Source organism: Enhydra lutris, unplaced genomic scaffold, assembly GCF_002288905.1.
Source record: "Enhydra lutris kenyoni isolate GAN:26980312 unplaced genomic scaffold, ASM228890v2 scaffoldscaffold14, whole genome shotgun sequence".
NCBI classification, from domain to species: domain Eukaryota; kingdom Metazoa; phylum Chordata; class Mammalia; order Carnivora; family Mustelidae; genus Enhydra; species Enhydra lutris.
The window spans coordinates 7,801,148-7,816,035 of record NW_019154098.1 but is presented as its reverse complement, the minus strand read 5'-3'; positions in this window follow the sequence as shown (position 1 = coordinate 7,816,035).

The window sequence follows — 14,888 nt, the reverse complement described above, 5'->3', positions numbered from 1 at the left end:
CTCTCTCTCTGCCTGCCTCTCTGTCTACTTGTGATCTCTCTCTGTCAAATAAATAATAAATAAAATCTTTTAACAAAAAAAAAAAAAACAAAAAAAAAAAACAAAAAAAAAAACCACAGAGTCCAGGGCCCCAGAGATTCTGATTCCGTTGGCCCGTAGTGGGGACTGAGAATTTGCATTTCCGACAAGCTTCCAAGTGATGCTGAGTAGGGCTGCCATACCTAACAGTGGCCTAATCAAGCTAATTTATTTTTCTCTCACATTAAAGAAGTCCTTAGGTAGGTGGTCCAAGGTTGGGACCAAGATGTCAGAATGTGGGCTCCTTCCCTCCCCTTCCTGCATTAAGTGACATGTGGTTTCCTACTCCAAAATGATTGCTTGAGCTCCAGCCATCAAGTGCACATTTGAGCCAGTTAAAAATGAGGAAGTGGGGGAGGACTTGTCCCCTCTCTTTTTAAGGACATGTGTCAGATATTGCACATGGTACCTCCACTGACATTTTCTTGGCACATAGGTGAATCACAATGACAGCAAAGAAATCTGGAAAATATACTTTTTATATTGGGTGTAATGTGCCTAGCCTAAAACTCAGGGTTTTATGACCACCCGGGAGGAGAAAGCATTTCCAACACACCGATGTTCCATGTAGTTACTATAGAACTTTTCTCTACTCTCCAGCCAGAGGTTTGAGATTTCAACCCCCCTATATGCTAGGCAGTTGACATAAAATTCTGAATTTCTAGTTCTGATTATCCCCTGTATCAGTCAGTTTGGGCTGCTATAACAAAATACCATAGAATTGGTGGTTTAAACAACAGAAATGTATTTCTTAGGATTCTGGAGGCTGGAAGTCCAAGATCAGTGGGGTTTGATTCCTGCTGAGAAGCTCTTCCAGGCTTCTCACTGTGTGCTCACAGGGCTGGAGAGAGTGAGTACAGGGTGGGAGGAAGAGGGAAGGAGCAGGGGGAGGGGAAAGGGAAGGAGAGAGAGAGAATGCTCTGGCATCTCTTCTTACAAAGTCATTGATCCTGTAGGATCAGGGCCCCACCTTTATAATCTCATTTAACCTTAATTACTTCTTTATGGGCCAAGTCTCCAAATTTAACCTCACTGGAGGTTAAGGCTTCAACATACGATTTTTGGGGGAAATGACTCAGTCCATAGCACCCCCCTATAGGGGTAAATATTATTACCTTCCTTTAGAGTTTAGGACATTGAGTCTCAGAAAATTTTAATGATTTTCCTGAGGTCCCAAAGTCACTAAATGCCCAAACCAAGATTCAAATTAAAATCTTCCCTAGCCTAGGGTCCTTTTAATGCATCATTTTGCATCCCGGGAATTGTACATTTGTTTGCAGGATGAGCCTTGTATAAGTCAACTCCTGTTGCATGATACACAGCCACAAAGATCTCAGAGACAGGCATTTACTCCCCTCCTGCGTCTGTGTATCAGCAGGGGCCCAGCTGAATTAGATGGGGCAGGACTAGGTGTGTCTAAGCTGCCCTCTTGGTCTGGGTTTGCTCCATGAGCCTCTCAACTTTCTTGAATCCAGGGGCTCATTGGGGGAGTCCTTCTCTGGAATGCAGAGCATACCTCACTTTGCAAGCCCACTTCCACCCCTGCCCTGCAGTGGATCTATTTCTACTTAATGGCCAAAGGAAATCAATTGGCCAAGACCGAGGTAGGCAATATATTCATCCTAGATAGGAGTAAATATTTTTGAGTGTGTTCTAATCAACCCGAAGCCCTTAGGCAGAAACATTGGTTTGGAAAGAGCAGTAGACTGAGACTCAGGAGTCCTGAGTTCTGGTCCCAGATCTGCCATGAATGACTTATGTGACGTTGGACACATTACTGACCCTTCCTGGATCTCTCAGGCCTATCTGGGCTTTGACTTAAGAAGCTGTGGCTTGGGGGCGCCTGGGTGGCTCAGTGGGTTAAAGCCTCTGCCTTCGGCTCAGGTCATGATCTCAGGGTCCTGTGATCGAGCCCCACGTCGGGCTCCCTGCTCAGCGGGATGCCTGCTTCCCCCTCTTTCTCTGCCTGACTCTCTGCCTACTTGTGATCTCTATCAAATAAATAAATAAAATCTAAAAAAAAAAAAAAAAAGAAGCTGTGGCTTGAAAAAACAAATCTGTGCCCCTCGAATTTCTAATCTCTTCTAAACGTAGCTTGTCTTTACTTCTTTGGAGCAAAAATACACAGCACTAAAGTCCCTTCCAAGCTGTTGGGTTATTGTTCATGACTGTTACTGATAACTGGAGCACTGCTCATCTGGTCCTGCTGGTCCCAGGAAGGCTCCAAAAGAAAGGAAGCCATCGGGAAGCTGTTGACATTGTGACCTGCTCCTGGGGCCCCACTGCACCTCTGCTCAGACAAGTGAGCTTTGATTTTGGTGATTGATGATAATGCCTTTGAGAGCAAGGGTAAACATGCCATGGTTTATTTTGCAGAATTAATGAAGTCTGATTAATCTCCCAGTCGCCAGCAGATTCTGTTCTGAGAAACAGAGGGATACTGCCAGGCTTTTGTGAAGGAGGACTCATGCATGGAAATCATCTAGAATCCTCACAACCACATCTTTTCAATCCTGTGGATCTTTGGGTGGATTCTTTGCTGTTGGACCAGATGACTGTTGATCAGGGGCAGACACTTCTCACAACATGGTGTAGGATACAGTAATAGTAGCTGAAGTTAAGTGGGCTGTGACCATGGTCAGGCGCTCTCCTTGGTCCTGCGCACACACTATCCCAATTATTGGAGAGTGGATATACTTTTGACTTAGATAGACATCAGTTCAAATTATAGTCTCCCAATGGACAAGCTGTGTGATCTTGGATGTGTAGAGTGAGCTCTTCTGTTGGTCCTCTCCATAGATTCCACCAGGACTTCTCTGCCCACCCATATTTTGCAACAAAGACAGTACCAGTGTGTTGACTTGTCACATGTAGATGGGAGCTTCCCCATCTAGCACATACTGATTGTGACCTTGAGCAAATTATTTTATTTTGATGAGACTCAGTTTCTTCATCTGAAAAACAGGAAATAAAATCCATCATGTATGGTTGCTATAATGCTTAAATGAGTTAATGCAGATGGATTGCACAGCTTGTCCTGGGCCCAAGGTAGGACCCAATAAATGTCATCTACTATCATTTAGTTAAATATTTATTGAGAAGAGAGAACCAATTGTGAGACAAGTATGTGTGGGCACAGTGGAGGAAACAGGATCTTTGTCCTCCAAAATCTCAAAGACCAGGAGCAAACAAGGCAAGATTGGCTAAACCAACTGAGAAGTGAAATGAGGGTTATGTGGTCCGTGTAGAGGGCCCCTGCCTTCTGTCTGCTGGTTGTAGTGGGACTCCCATGAGTAGCACTCATGCTCTAATCACATGGCCCCCCGTTTTTGGCTGCCATATTCTTCCAATACCTGAGAGAGACTGATCTAAGGGAGAGCACCTGACCCGAACTAGGGTCATAGACCCTTCTCTATGATTCATAGTTCTTCTGGATGGCAAGTGAACTTAGTGATAAATCACTCCATTAAAAAATGAATTATTTTGGCTAATAGGAGTCTCCTATGAATACCATGAAAACAGAGAGGATCCTTTGCCCCTGGCCTGACATCTGTTTCTCTGTGAGGGGGTGATGTGCATTTATGGGTTGGATCCTGAAGCACAGACTCGGCTGGGCTCATTACTGAGTGGGTTCACTGTGTGTTGAAGAGTACAGATCAGTTTTCCTGTCTGTTTTTCCATTTTCCTTTTTGCTCCCAGAGGCTGGTTGGGTAACCTGAGCCCTGCCTGACCCTCTGAGACAGGGTACCCTTTATTTCTTGTCCTCTTGCTTCCTCATGGTCAGTGTTATGCAATGGGACTTTCTGCAAAGATGGAAATGTTCTACATCTACATTGTCCAGTATGGTAGTCATTGGTCATGTGTGGCTATTGAGCACTCAAAATGGTGGCTGGTGTGACTGAAGAGTTGAATTTTTAATTTTAATTCATTTACGTTTAAGTTTAAATATCCTCATGTGGCTAAGAGCTACTGTATCAGACAGCACAGCTGTACCAAAGAGAAAAGGCTGGCAGGCAACTTCATTCCTAAATTTTGTCGCTTCCATTTAGAAATCCAGTATTAACGAAACCAGGTTTAACAGAGTGCTGGCCCCACCTTTTTGCTCCTTATGTGTGAAGGAGGCAAGTGGGAGAAGTCAAAATTTGGATGTGGATTTTTTGTGAGGTAGAGGCTGCAATGGCTTCTGGTCTAACTTGTGTTTTAAATTCCTCTTTAACAGGGAATGCTGAATTCCACTGCTGGTCACTGGCCCAGCGAATAATAGTCAGACTTTTATCTCTTAGATGGCCACTCTTTCTGGTAGATCTATCTTTCAGGACCTCTGTAGGAAAGAGGGGTGATTGAGGGGGAGGATTCAGATGCTCAGGGGGCCGAGAAATACTCCATTTGCAGCTCCACCCCAGTTCCCTGTGCAGATTATAGTGGGGCTTAGAGAGTGTCGCTCCATCTCAGCATGTCAGACAGAGGTGCCAGCCCAGCTTGGGCTATGCAGTGTCTGCATTTGGGTTGAGTGGGTTGGGTATTGTTTGTCCCTGCCTATGGTGCGTCTCCAAGTAAGGTTACTCCAATTTGTCCAAGAGCAAGCCTCTGGAGAAGGTTATAGGTGTAAGGTGTCAACATTATTATCTATACCTGCCCCCCAATTTCTACCTCTCCTGCCTTCATTTCATCCACCTTTCCCAATTTTGACATAAAAAATTTCCCAGGATGCTATTTCTTATGCTTTCTCCAGTACGACTTTCTATGACATAAATTGTTTTATTGAGAATGGTTAACGCTCTCTAAAGTCATGACTTGACTTCTTCTGCCTCTGAGAGGAGCTCCTCAAGAACAGGAGTCTTATTCTTGTTTTCAATCTCTATATTGCCAGTGCGTAGAAATGTGCCTCGTAAAATGTTTGTGTGCACTTGAGAAGAATGTGTGTTCTGCTGTTGGATAGAATGTTCTGTAGATATCTGTTAGGTCCGCTTGGTCTAAAGTGTGGTCAAGTCTAATGTTTCCTTGTTGATTTTCTGTCTGGACGGTCTATCCATTGTTGAAAGTGAGGTATTGTAGTGGACTCCTGCTATTGTACTGTGGTCTATCTTTCCCTTCATATCTGTTATGTTTGCTTAATATATTTGGGTACTTTAATATGGGGTGCATATATATATTATGATTTATGATATCTTCTTCATGAATGACTCCTTTATCATTACATAATGATGTTCTTTTCTCCTGTTACTGTTTTTGACTTAAAGTCTATTTTGTCTGATAGAAGTAAAGTTACTTGGCTCTTTTTTGTTTATTTGCTATTAAGAGAAGGAGAGAGAGTGAGGGTGAGATTTGGGGGGAGGGGCAAAAGGAGAGAGGGAGAGAGAGAATCTTAAGCAGGCTGCACATTCAGTAAAGAGTCTGGCAAAGGGCTTGATTTCATGACCCTGAGATCATGACCTCCAACTGAGCCAACACAGGCACCCCCACCCTACATTTTTTTCTTATTTCCACTTGCATGAACTATCTTTTTCCATCCCTTCACTTTGAGCCTGTGTGTGTCCTTAAAGTTGAAATGAGTCTGTAGGCAGCATACAGTGGGGAGTTATTTCTTTCTTTTTAAAATCCATCTGGCCGCTCTATGTCCTTTGATTGGGGAGTTCAATCCATTTTCTTTTAGAGTAATTATTGATGTGTAAGGACTTACTAATACCATCTTATTGTTTCCTAGCTATTTTGTAGTTCCCTTATTCCTTTCTTCCTCTCTTGCTGCCTTCCTTTGTGAATTAATGATTTTCTGTAGTGGTATGCTTTGATTCCTTTCTCTTTACTGTCGGTAGATCTATCTTTTGTTTTTGTTTTGTGGTTACCTTGAGGCTTGCATAAAACATCTCATTGATACAGCAGTCTATTTTATGCTGACAGCAATTTAACTTCGATTGCACAAAAACTTTACCTTTCAATTCTGCCCTTTTTGTAAATATACTCAAATGCCATACATTCCCTAAATGGGACTGTTTCAAACAGGTGCAAACACTTGACTGTATCTTGTGAAGGAACTGTTTATTTAATTTAAGAGACCAAGGGTTAGGTGGCTGAGAGTTTGAGCGTAGGGCTGCCAAGAATTCCATTTTGCTGCCGATGAGAAGTGGCCCTTTTTTGGATGGATGGTTCTTGCTCTTTTTTACACAAGAGATGAACTGTTTTTCCAGGCATGTCTTATGTCTTTTTTCAATTTTTGTGTCTCAACACCTACTACAGTGTTTGGGTAGAGTAAGATATTTAATTTGATGTTAGTAGGCACTTATTTAATATGGGAGGAATATTGGAATCATTGGGCCGTGTGTGCTTCTTCACCGTTGTTTTCATGTTGCAAGGCAAGGGTTCCCATCCTAACTGCATGTTAGAATTTCCCAGAGGGCTTTAAAAAACATCAGTGTTCAAATGTGTATCCCTGGACATTCTGACTTGCTTGGTCTAGGGGAGAGCATGTACATGGTGATGGTTAGCAACTCCCTGGTGATTCTCAGTGGCCAGAGGTGAGCTCCACTGATGAGGAGGGAGGTGTAAGTGTAGGAAGAGTCAGCAGAACTGGATTCTGCTCTGTGTTCTCTCACCAGCTTGCTGTGTGACCTCAGGCAAGTTACTCCTGTGATTTGGGTCTTGGGTTTCTCACCTGAAAAATGTTAGCATTGGATTGGAATGGTCATTTTTAATCTTTTTAGTTCAGGAATTCATTAAAAACTCTAGGAAAATATATCTATGCATATTTGCATAACATTTGCATACCATTTCAAGGAATTCACAGAATCTCTTGTTTTGGTCAGGATTCTTTTGGTTCCAAATGACAGAGACACAGCTCACAGTGGCATATGCCGAAAGACAATGTAATGGTTTCTAGGGCTCAAAAGTTTTGGAGAAGCAATAACTTTAGGCATGGCTGGATCTGGGAACCCAAAGAAGGCCATCAGGTGCTGAATTCTTTCTATCTCTCAGTGCTGCTCTCTGAGTTGTTGCCTTTCTTTTCAGGAAGGGTCTCCCCAGGTGATTGTAAATATGTCCATCAGCAGCCTAGTGGACATTCCGCCTGTTGAACAGCCCCATCATAAAGAGCATGACTCTTTCTCATGGTTCTGTTAAAAGTCCTGGCCAGACCTGATGCCGTCCCTAGATAGTAGGATGGGTACTGGACGGGGCATGTGCCTGTCACTGTAACATGGGGTAGGTGAGCCTGCCTGGACCATATGGAGAGTGAAACAGGGATGGTGTCCCAAAAGGAGACCAGGATATTATTATCATGAGATGAGGCAATGGATACTGGGAAGATAAACACTACAGACATCCATCTCATATCTATGGAACCCTTAGAGTTGCTGGGCTTCAAGCTGAAAGCTTCCAGACTCATGAGCCCTGAGGTCCCTCTGCGTACTAATACTCCTCAATGATAGATAACATGGTGCTCTTATGAGTCCTATTTTTGAAATATATATGCATTTTTATATATAATATGTATCTTGTGTATAATATATAAGAAAGGTATTCTTGATGGGGCGCCTGGGTGGCTCAGTGGGTTAAAGCCTCTGCCTTCGGCTCAGGTCATGATCCCAGGTCCTGGGTTCAAGCCCCACATCGGGCTTTCTGCTCGGCGGGGAGCCTGCTTCCTCCTCTCTCTCTGCCTGCCTCTCTGCCTACTTGTGATTTCTCTCTGTCAAATAAATAAATAAAATCTTAAAAAAAAAAAAAAAAAAGGAAAGGTATTCTTTTTTCTTCTTTCTGTGTTTAAGTTTGTTTTCCACTCACGTTTTCTGGAGTGTGAGTTATGTGCTAGCTCTGTTAGCCACATTTGTTTGGACCCCGATAGCAAAACTTAAGTTGGGTTGGGAACGTGCAAAAAACCCATGGAGGAAATGAAAGAGCTTGAGGTTGGAATCCTGGCCTCCCAACTCCAAGCACAATGCCATCTCCATGAAAATACTGCTTGATGTCTTGTCTTCAATGTTTTTCCTGTTTTGAGAGAGTGGCCCCATGGAGTACTTGTTAACTTGAATGAATAATTCCTCCTCCATCATTTAGGGGGAATTGCCTTTCTAGTGTCAATAGCCTTGCACCCCATCATCTTATGAAACAGGGTAGTTTTTGTTTCTTTAAGCCTGACTCTTTCATTTAAGAAAGCAATACATCCAGTGATTTTTTTACCTGCTTCTTGGGTCTACACTCATCTAGCTCTTATTGCCTTCTGTTATGTGGGATGTGAGCCTCAGACCAGGGGACATGTCTGTCATCAGTGAGTGTGACAATTAGGGCTGTGTCCAGAAAACCGTGGGTGATTAGAGGGAAGGACTATTAGGAGCATCCTGAGATTTCTAAAATACTAAGCCTGGGATAAATGACCTACCTTTTTTAAGAGTGTAATTTCAAAGGCAGTGGTCCATCCCAGAAGAAAAGACATGATTTTTGCCTGAGCTATCAAATAATTTAATTATTGTGTAATCTAGGACTTCTAATAGTGAGCTAATGGAATAAATAAAAAGATTCACTGCTTAAAGATACCAAAGACTTATTGCTTAGCTTCTACAGATATTTAAAGGATGATTCTGAAGGATGAACAAAACATACCTTCTTAATGTGTGACAGGAATAAAGTGAATGGTCTGAAAAAAAATGCATTAACTAACTTTATTTGATTATAATCCATGATGAGTTTCATGGCAGCTAAGAGCGATAACAGCTCGATACAGGTTCTCTTGGTCCACGTCACAGTTCCAGTCCTTGTTTATCTTTTGAACTCTTCCCCGTGCTGGACACTTATTACCCACGGTGTTCTAACAACTCACTCTTATTCTTTCCACTCAGGGGCCTGGGTTTGAGTCCCAGCTCTGGCACTTAGTAAGCTGAGTCAATTAACTACTGTTAACACCTTGTGATACTGCCTCCTGTTCTTTGCCTTACGTACTTTCAATTTTTGAGACATTACTGCATAATTTGCATCCTCCTTTCTCACCTAAACTAAGCTCTTCTTTTCTTCTCTTTATACATCATCTTAAATGACTTCATACCATACCTTTTCATGAAATCACGATGCTTTTCACATTCCTTCCTCTGTTGTTGGAAGAGTTTCAAAAAGGGAATGAAATGATTTGGTTTATGCTGGTAGCTTTCTGGAAGATGAATGGGGGTCAGGGTTGGGAGGGACCAGGGGGATTGAAAACTACTTTATGAAATGATTATTATAGGTGGAGTCAGTGCAGCATCTCTGAAGAGGACCCTACTGGTCGTTTAGTCCAACTCTCTCTGTTCATAGTTGAAGAGTCAGAGGCTCAGGCAGATAAAATGACTTCCTCAGAGTCTCTCAGCCTCACCTGGGTCTCCTGGCCTCACCTGGGTCTTCTGGCCTCACCTGAGTCTCCTGGCCTCACCTGGTTCTCCTAGCCTCACCTGGGGCTTCCTACCACACAGTCCATTGCACTTTCCATTCTAGTCCAGTCTCTAACCGTAGCCACATGGTGCCTGAACCTCAGCTAAAAGCCACTCCTAGGGGAATGTTTCATTAGCAAATAGAGATCTAGTCTTGAAATACATTTGGCAGTTCATTTTTTTCGAATTGTTATTGTGATTAGTGATTACTGGCTGCTGGCTGAAAATAATTTCCTGCCTACCCAAACAAAGCAAATTAAGGGGAACAAATGATGTAACCCTGTTCAGGAAAAAAAAAAAAAAGCCATTGAAATGTTCCCCAAAGAGAGGAAGCTATTATTATCCCAGACTTATAAATGGGAAGATTAGAACAGGGAGGCTGGGCAACTTGTCCAAAATAATCAGCCCAAATTAGAAGTCAGAATTCCTGATGGCTACCCAAGGGCAAGAACTCTGCTGGCAGTTTGGCAATGTAGGCTATAGGGAAGGCCAAGTTAAACAGGACATAGTTGGGATAAAATTACCATGCTTTCTCCTACTCTGGGACCGCCCCCCCCCCCCCGACCAAGGAGTGCTTGCCAAGATTCTTGGCTGCCGTATCAACCTTCTGACCCCTGTGCAGTCAGTAAATGAAGCAGAAACAATGGGGAGCAGACAACTTTTCCCTGGCTTCCCAGCCATGCCCTACTGGGCAAGTGGCTTCATCTCTTCGACCTCAGAAGTCCCATCTGGAAAGCAGGGGCGAGTATGGGGCAGGGAGAGCTAATTGCTGACCCAGCTCAATGATCCAAGATGTAAAGTGAGAAGTACATTTCCAAAAGGCACTTGCCAGGATTTTTTGGTGGGGGATGATAGAATGCCAGTTCAAAGGTTAGGCAAAGGGGACTTTTGCAGCAAGAACTTAGTGTCAGCGATATGGCGACCATGTTTCCCCACAAAAATTAGGGTAATAACAAAAAATCATACTTGCTTACAACCTCTACTAGAGAGGAAGCCCAAGCCTTGTATGACTTAGCTCATGAAATCCTTAAAAACTTTGAGGTACCTGGTCTCACCAACCGCTATTTGTTACTGGGGAGAACAGAGGTCTGAAGACCAGGAGATTATTAGGCAGAGCAGCAAGGCTGGTCCCCCTGACTCTGACCCCAGATGCCCAGCATCCATCCTCTGTCTTACGGATTTGAGAGACAGGAAAGCACTTGCATCCTGGCATCATTACAATTCTATGAGGGCGGTATAATGACCCAGATGGGCAGCTGAGAAAAGTGAGGGGTGGGGGAGTGATCTGTCCCGTCTCAGGATTCTGAATTAAAAGGAGCAAGTGTGTTACCTTTCTTTCCTTGTGTCTGTGATCGGAAGGAGAGCAACTCAGCCATGACTAGCTTCTGCTGCATTCCTGCAAGCTGAAGACAGTGGCTCCCTGGGCCTTGAGTGTATCTGTACGAGTAAGAAGGAGTCGGCGTTTACTGAGTCCCCTCTGTGGCTTCAGCCCCACGCTGATCAGTCGTGTTTGCCACCTCATTAAAGACTCACAGCAACCCTGTGGGATGGTATTGCTTCCCTCTTACGTCAAGGACATCGAGGCTCAGAGAGGTGAAGCGGCATGTCCTGGGTCACTGAGCTGGTAAACGGCAGGGGCAGAGTTTGGATCCACAAATAAATCAGATTCTAGACTTAGGACATTTGGTGCCATTCCTTGGAGGCTTCATTTTGAATGAGTGCCAGAAGTCTTGCAGGCCTGTGGTTGGTGAGAGCAAAATGACCCACAGAAACACTTTATGTACCGCGGAGTTACAGAATATCAAGCTGGGAGGGCCGTCTGGGAACAGGAAATTTAGCGGTCCTTGCGTTGCTTTTTTTTTGGGGGGGGGGGTTGGTTTCTAAAATTCTCTGATGCTTTTCTCTGAAAAATGCACATAGCACAGATACACAAAATCTTGTTTGCAAGTCTAGGGAAAAAATTGCCCTTTCCCTCATTTTCCTGAGCCTCCACATCATATGTGAATTTAGTATGATGAAAGGAATTTGTAATCAGTCTCTTTCCCACCAGACTATGAGTTTCTGTATTAGGCACAGTTCTCTAGAGAAAGGTACGTGTGTATCTCTCTCTCTCTCTCTCTCTTTCCTATCTATCCATCTATCTATGCACTGGGGAGGGAGTTATTTTAAGGAATTCGCTCATGTGATTTTGGAGGGTGGCGAGTCCAAACTCTGCAGGACTGGCTGGCAGGTTGGAGGTGAGGAGGGAACAGTTGTAGATTGCGTCTAAGGGCAGTCTGGAGGCAGAATTTTCTTATCTGACAGGGACCTTGGTCTTTTCTCCTAAAGCCTTCAACCAATTGGATAAAGCCCACCCACATCATGGAGGGTCGTCTGCTTTTCTCAAAGTCTACTGGTTTAAATATTAAGCACATCTAAAAAATCCCTTCATAGTAATATCTGGACTTGTGTTTGATGACACACATGAGCACAATGGCTGATCCAAGTTGCCACATAAAATTGACCATCCCAGTTCCTTACAGCAGGGCCTGGATCTCGCTCGCCTCTGTTCCCAGGGCTGGACACCATGCCCTGCACTGTGGGTGCCCAGGACTTGTAGGTGCATGAATGAGTCAAGTTCTAAAGCTCCTGGAATGAACTGGGAGGAAGCAAGGGAAGAGGAAGAACTTTATGCTTGACCCAGAAGATTGAATGTGAGTCCAGGAAGCCACTGGGACATGGAGGGGGGTTGTGGGTCAGAGAGATGAACCTGGCAGGGATGTGCAGGGACACATAAGAGCAACCCTGGCAGGGGCCTGCGCCTGCTGAGATGCTGTGGGGCAAGGGCTAGACTGAGCCCGGCCACCAGGCGGCCAGGTCTTGAGTCGTCTCCACACCAACAAGCTGTGTATCCTTGGCAAGCTGCCTCACCTCTCTGGACTCAGGCCTTGCTTCCATGGTCTTCCTCACCTCTCTGGACTCAGGCCTTGCTTCCTGGCTCCCTGGAGGCAGGATCCAGCCTTCAATCAGGTTTGTTGATCCAGGGAGTTTTAAAATCAGTTTAAATAAATTGCCCATATTTAGAAATGGGTAGATTCCAAAGAAAAGTAAGGATTTATGGCTTCCCTGAACACTTGGGAAGGGTTAACAACTCCGGGTCTGACTTTTGCTGGGTACAACCAGGCAGTTAGGGCAGCTGCTGGTTCCTGAGCTGGGCAAAGCTTTTCGGCTTTCGTCGGGCTCCCATTCTCTCCATGGTCTCCCCGGCACAGGGGCCAGAGTCAGTCCCTGGTCAGCACCGAGCTGTCATGGCCCGTGTTCACACGTCTGCACCACCCCCAAGGGCTCCCTCTGGAGGCCTCATGCCAATGCAGCCTCTCGATGGGCCCCACTGCGGGTCAGATGTGGAATGAGGCAGGTTATGTGCATCCTGGGGCAGCATTCCAAGATTCCTAATGAAAATGCCAAATGGGCTCCTTAGGGAGCCAGCACAGGGTGGGGCTGGCCCAGGGCTGCAGGGAGTAACTAGAGGGACAACATTCTCTGGCTAATTGGCTGGCTGGCAGTTGGGACATCACTAAAATAATTTTCTCTCATTCCCTGACTCCCCTGGGAGTTCTAACATCACATGCTTTTTATTTTATTTTTTAAAGATTTTATTTATTTTTCGAGACAGAGAGAGAGAGAGAGAGAGAGAGAGCGAGCAGGGAGAGGGACAGAAGCAGAAGGAGAGAGAGAATCCCAAGCAGGCTCCACTCGCAGTGGGAGAGCCCAACGTGGGGCTCAATCCCATGACCCTGAGGTCATGACCTGAACAAAAATCAAGAGCTGGACACTAGCCAACTAAGTTACCTAGGTACCTCATCCATGCTTTTTATTTTTATTTTTTTTAAAGATTGTATTTATTTATCAGAGAGAGAGAGCAAGCGAGAGAGAGCGTACAAGCAGGGGGAGGGGCAGGCAGAAGAAGAGGCAGACTCCCTGCTGGGCAGGGACCCTGATACAAGACTGGATCCCAGGATCCCAGGATCATGACCTGAGCTGAAAGCAGACACTTAACTGATGGAGTCTCCCCCACCCCACCCAAGTATCCACAGGCTTTTTAAATATATATCTAGACAACTTACCTATAAGAGTTTGGGGAAATTTCATTTATTTCACCAAATTGTTCAAATGCCCAGACTGGGGAATTTGCATAGGCACTTAGTCAAAACCATCCCCTTGAACGAGGATGCGCGGATGCAGCCTGATTACCTGCAGCGGGTGACCTTCCGAGCCCTCTCCCTCAAAGCGCTCTGATTATTCAGTAAGAAGCAAATTTCCAAACTGTGTTTCCTAGGATCCATTTGATGATAAGAGGCAGAAGCCCAGTTTGAAATAGAGAGGCACAAAGGAACATTTACTGGAAGGAGTTTTGCTCATATTCTGTGGTAAGTACTTTGGGGGACATAGGATTATAATATAAAGTCCTTGACCTCAAGACATGTGGACACGGGGAGCCCATAAGAAAAATAATGACAGTCATGGGCATTAAGGAGTGCACCTGTCATGATGAGCACTGAGCGTTATACGGAAGTGTCGAATCACTTTATGGTACACCTGAAACTCATATAACACCGTATGTTATATGTTAACTCTACTGGCATTGAAATAAAATGAAAAATGGTTGCATTTGGTTTCTGCACGGAAAGCACGTGGGTTTGAAACCAGGAAGGTCCTGTCTTCTTCTGTTACGCATGAGCTTAGTGAACAGTGAGAAGTCTCGGTTTCCTCATCTTTAAGGTCGGGACACCTTCTTTCCTTGCAGGATTGTTTTGAGAATGGGCACAATGTATATACAATGTTTACTGTGGTCTTGGCACACAGCAAGAGCTTAGTAAATGGCGGATGGGGTCCTTACTTTCCACTACTAACCAGCCTGGGTTCCGGCGGTTCTAAGAGCCTCAGATCTAGGGGACTAGGGATGTTTCTGACAGACCTCAGCTGGGCCTTGGAGGGCAGGGAGGATGTGGGTGGGCAGTGAGCGAGTGAAATCATCTCAGGGAGGGCTCAGGGTGTGCCGGGAGTGCCAGGAGAAGTAAGCACAGCGTGTTCAGAGGACAGGGCAGACTGGCCTGGCTGGAGAGGAGGGTTCACACAGGGGCAACTGGTTAGAACAACACTCAGCCCTTGTGACAGCTGGTTAGAATTGCCCTGAATCCTCTCTGAAATGTCTGCCACTTTGCCAAGTGGAAATTGGCATCCTTTGCTCTGGCTGGGGACTCTTCTCTCCCCCGTCTGCCTACATGTAGGCTTAGGCAGTGGGGCCAACGAATCGTCCTCAGTCTCTGCCAAGTCTCCAATTAAGAGATGGCATACCTGGCATTTCTGTGCGGCGGGCCTGAGGAGCGCGTCCCGGGAGGAGGTCAGCCAGGCTCAAGCAGGGTGATGTTCAGCGAGCACCGA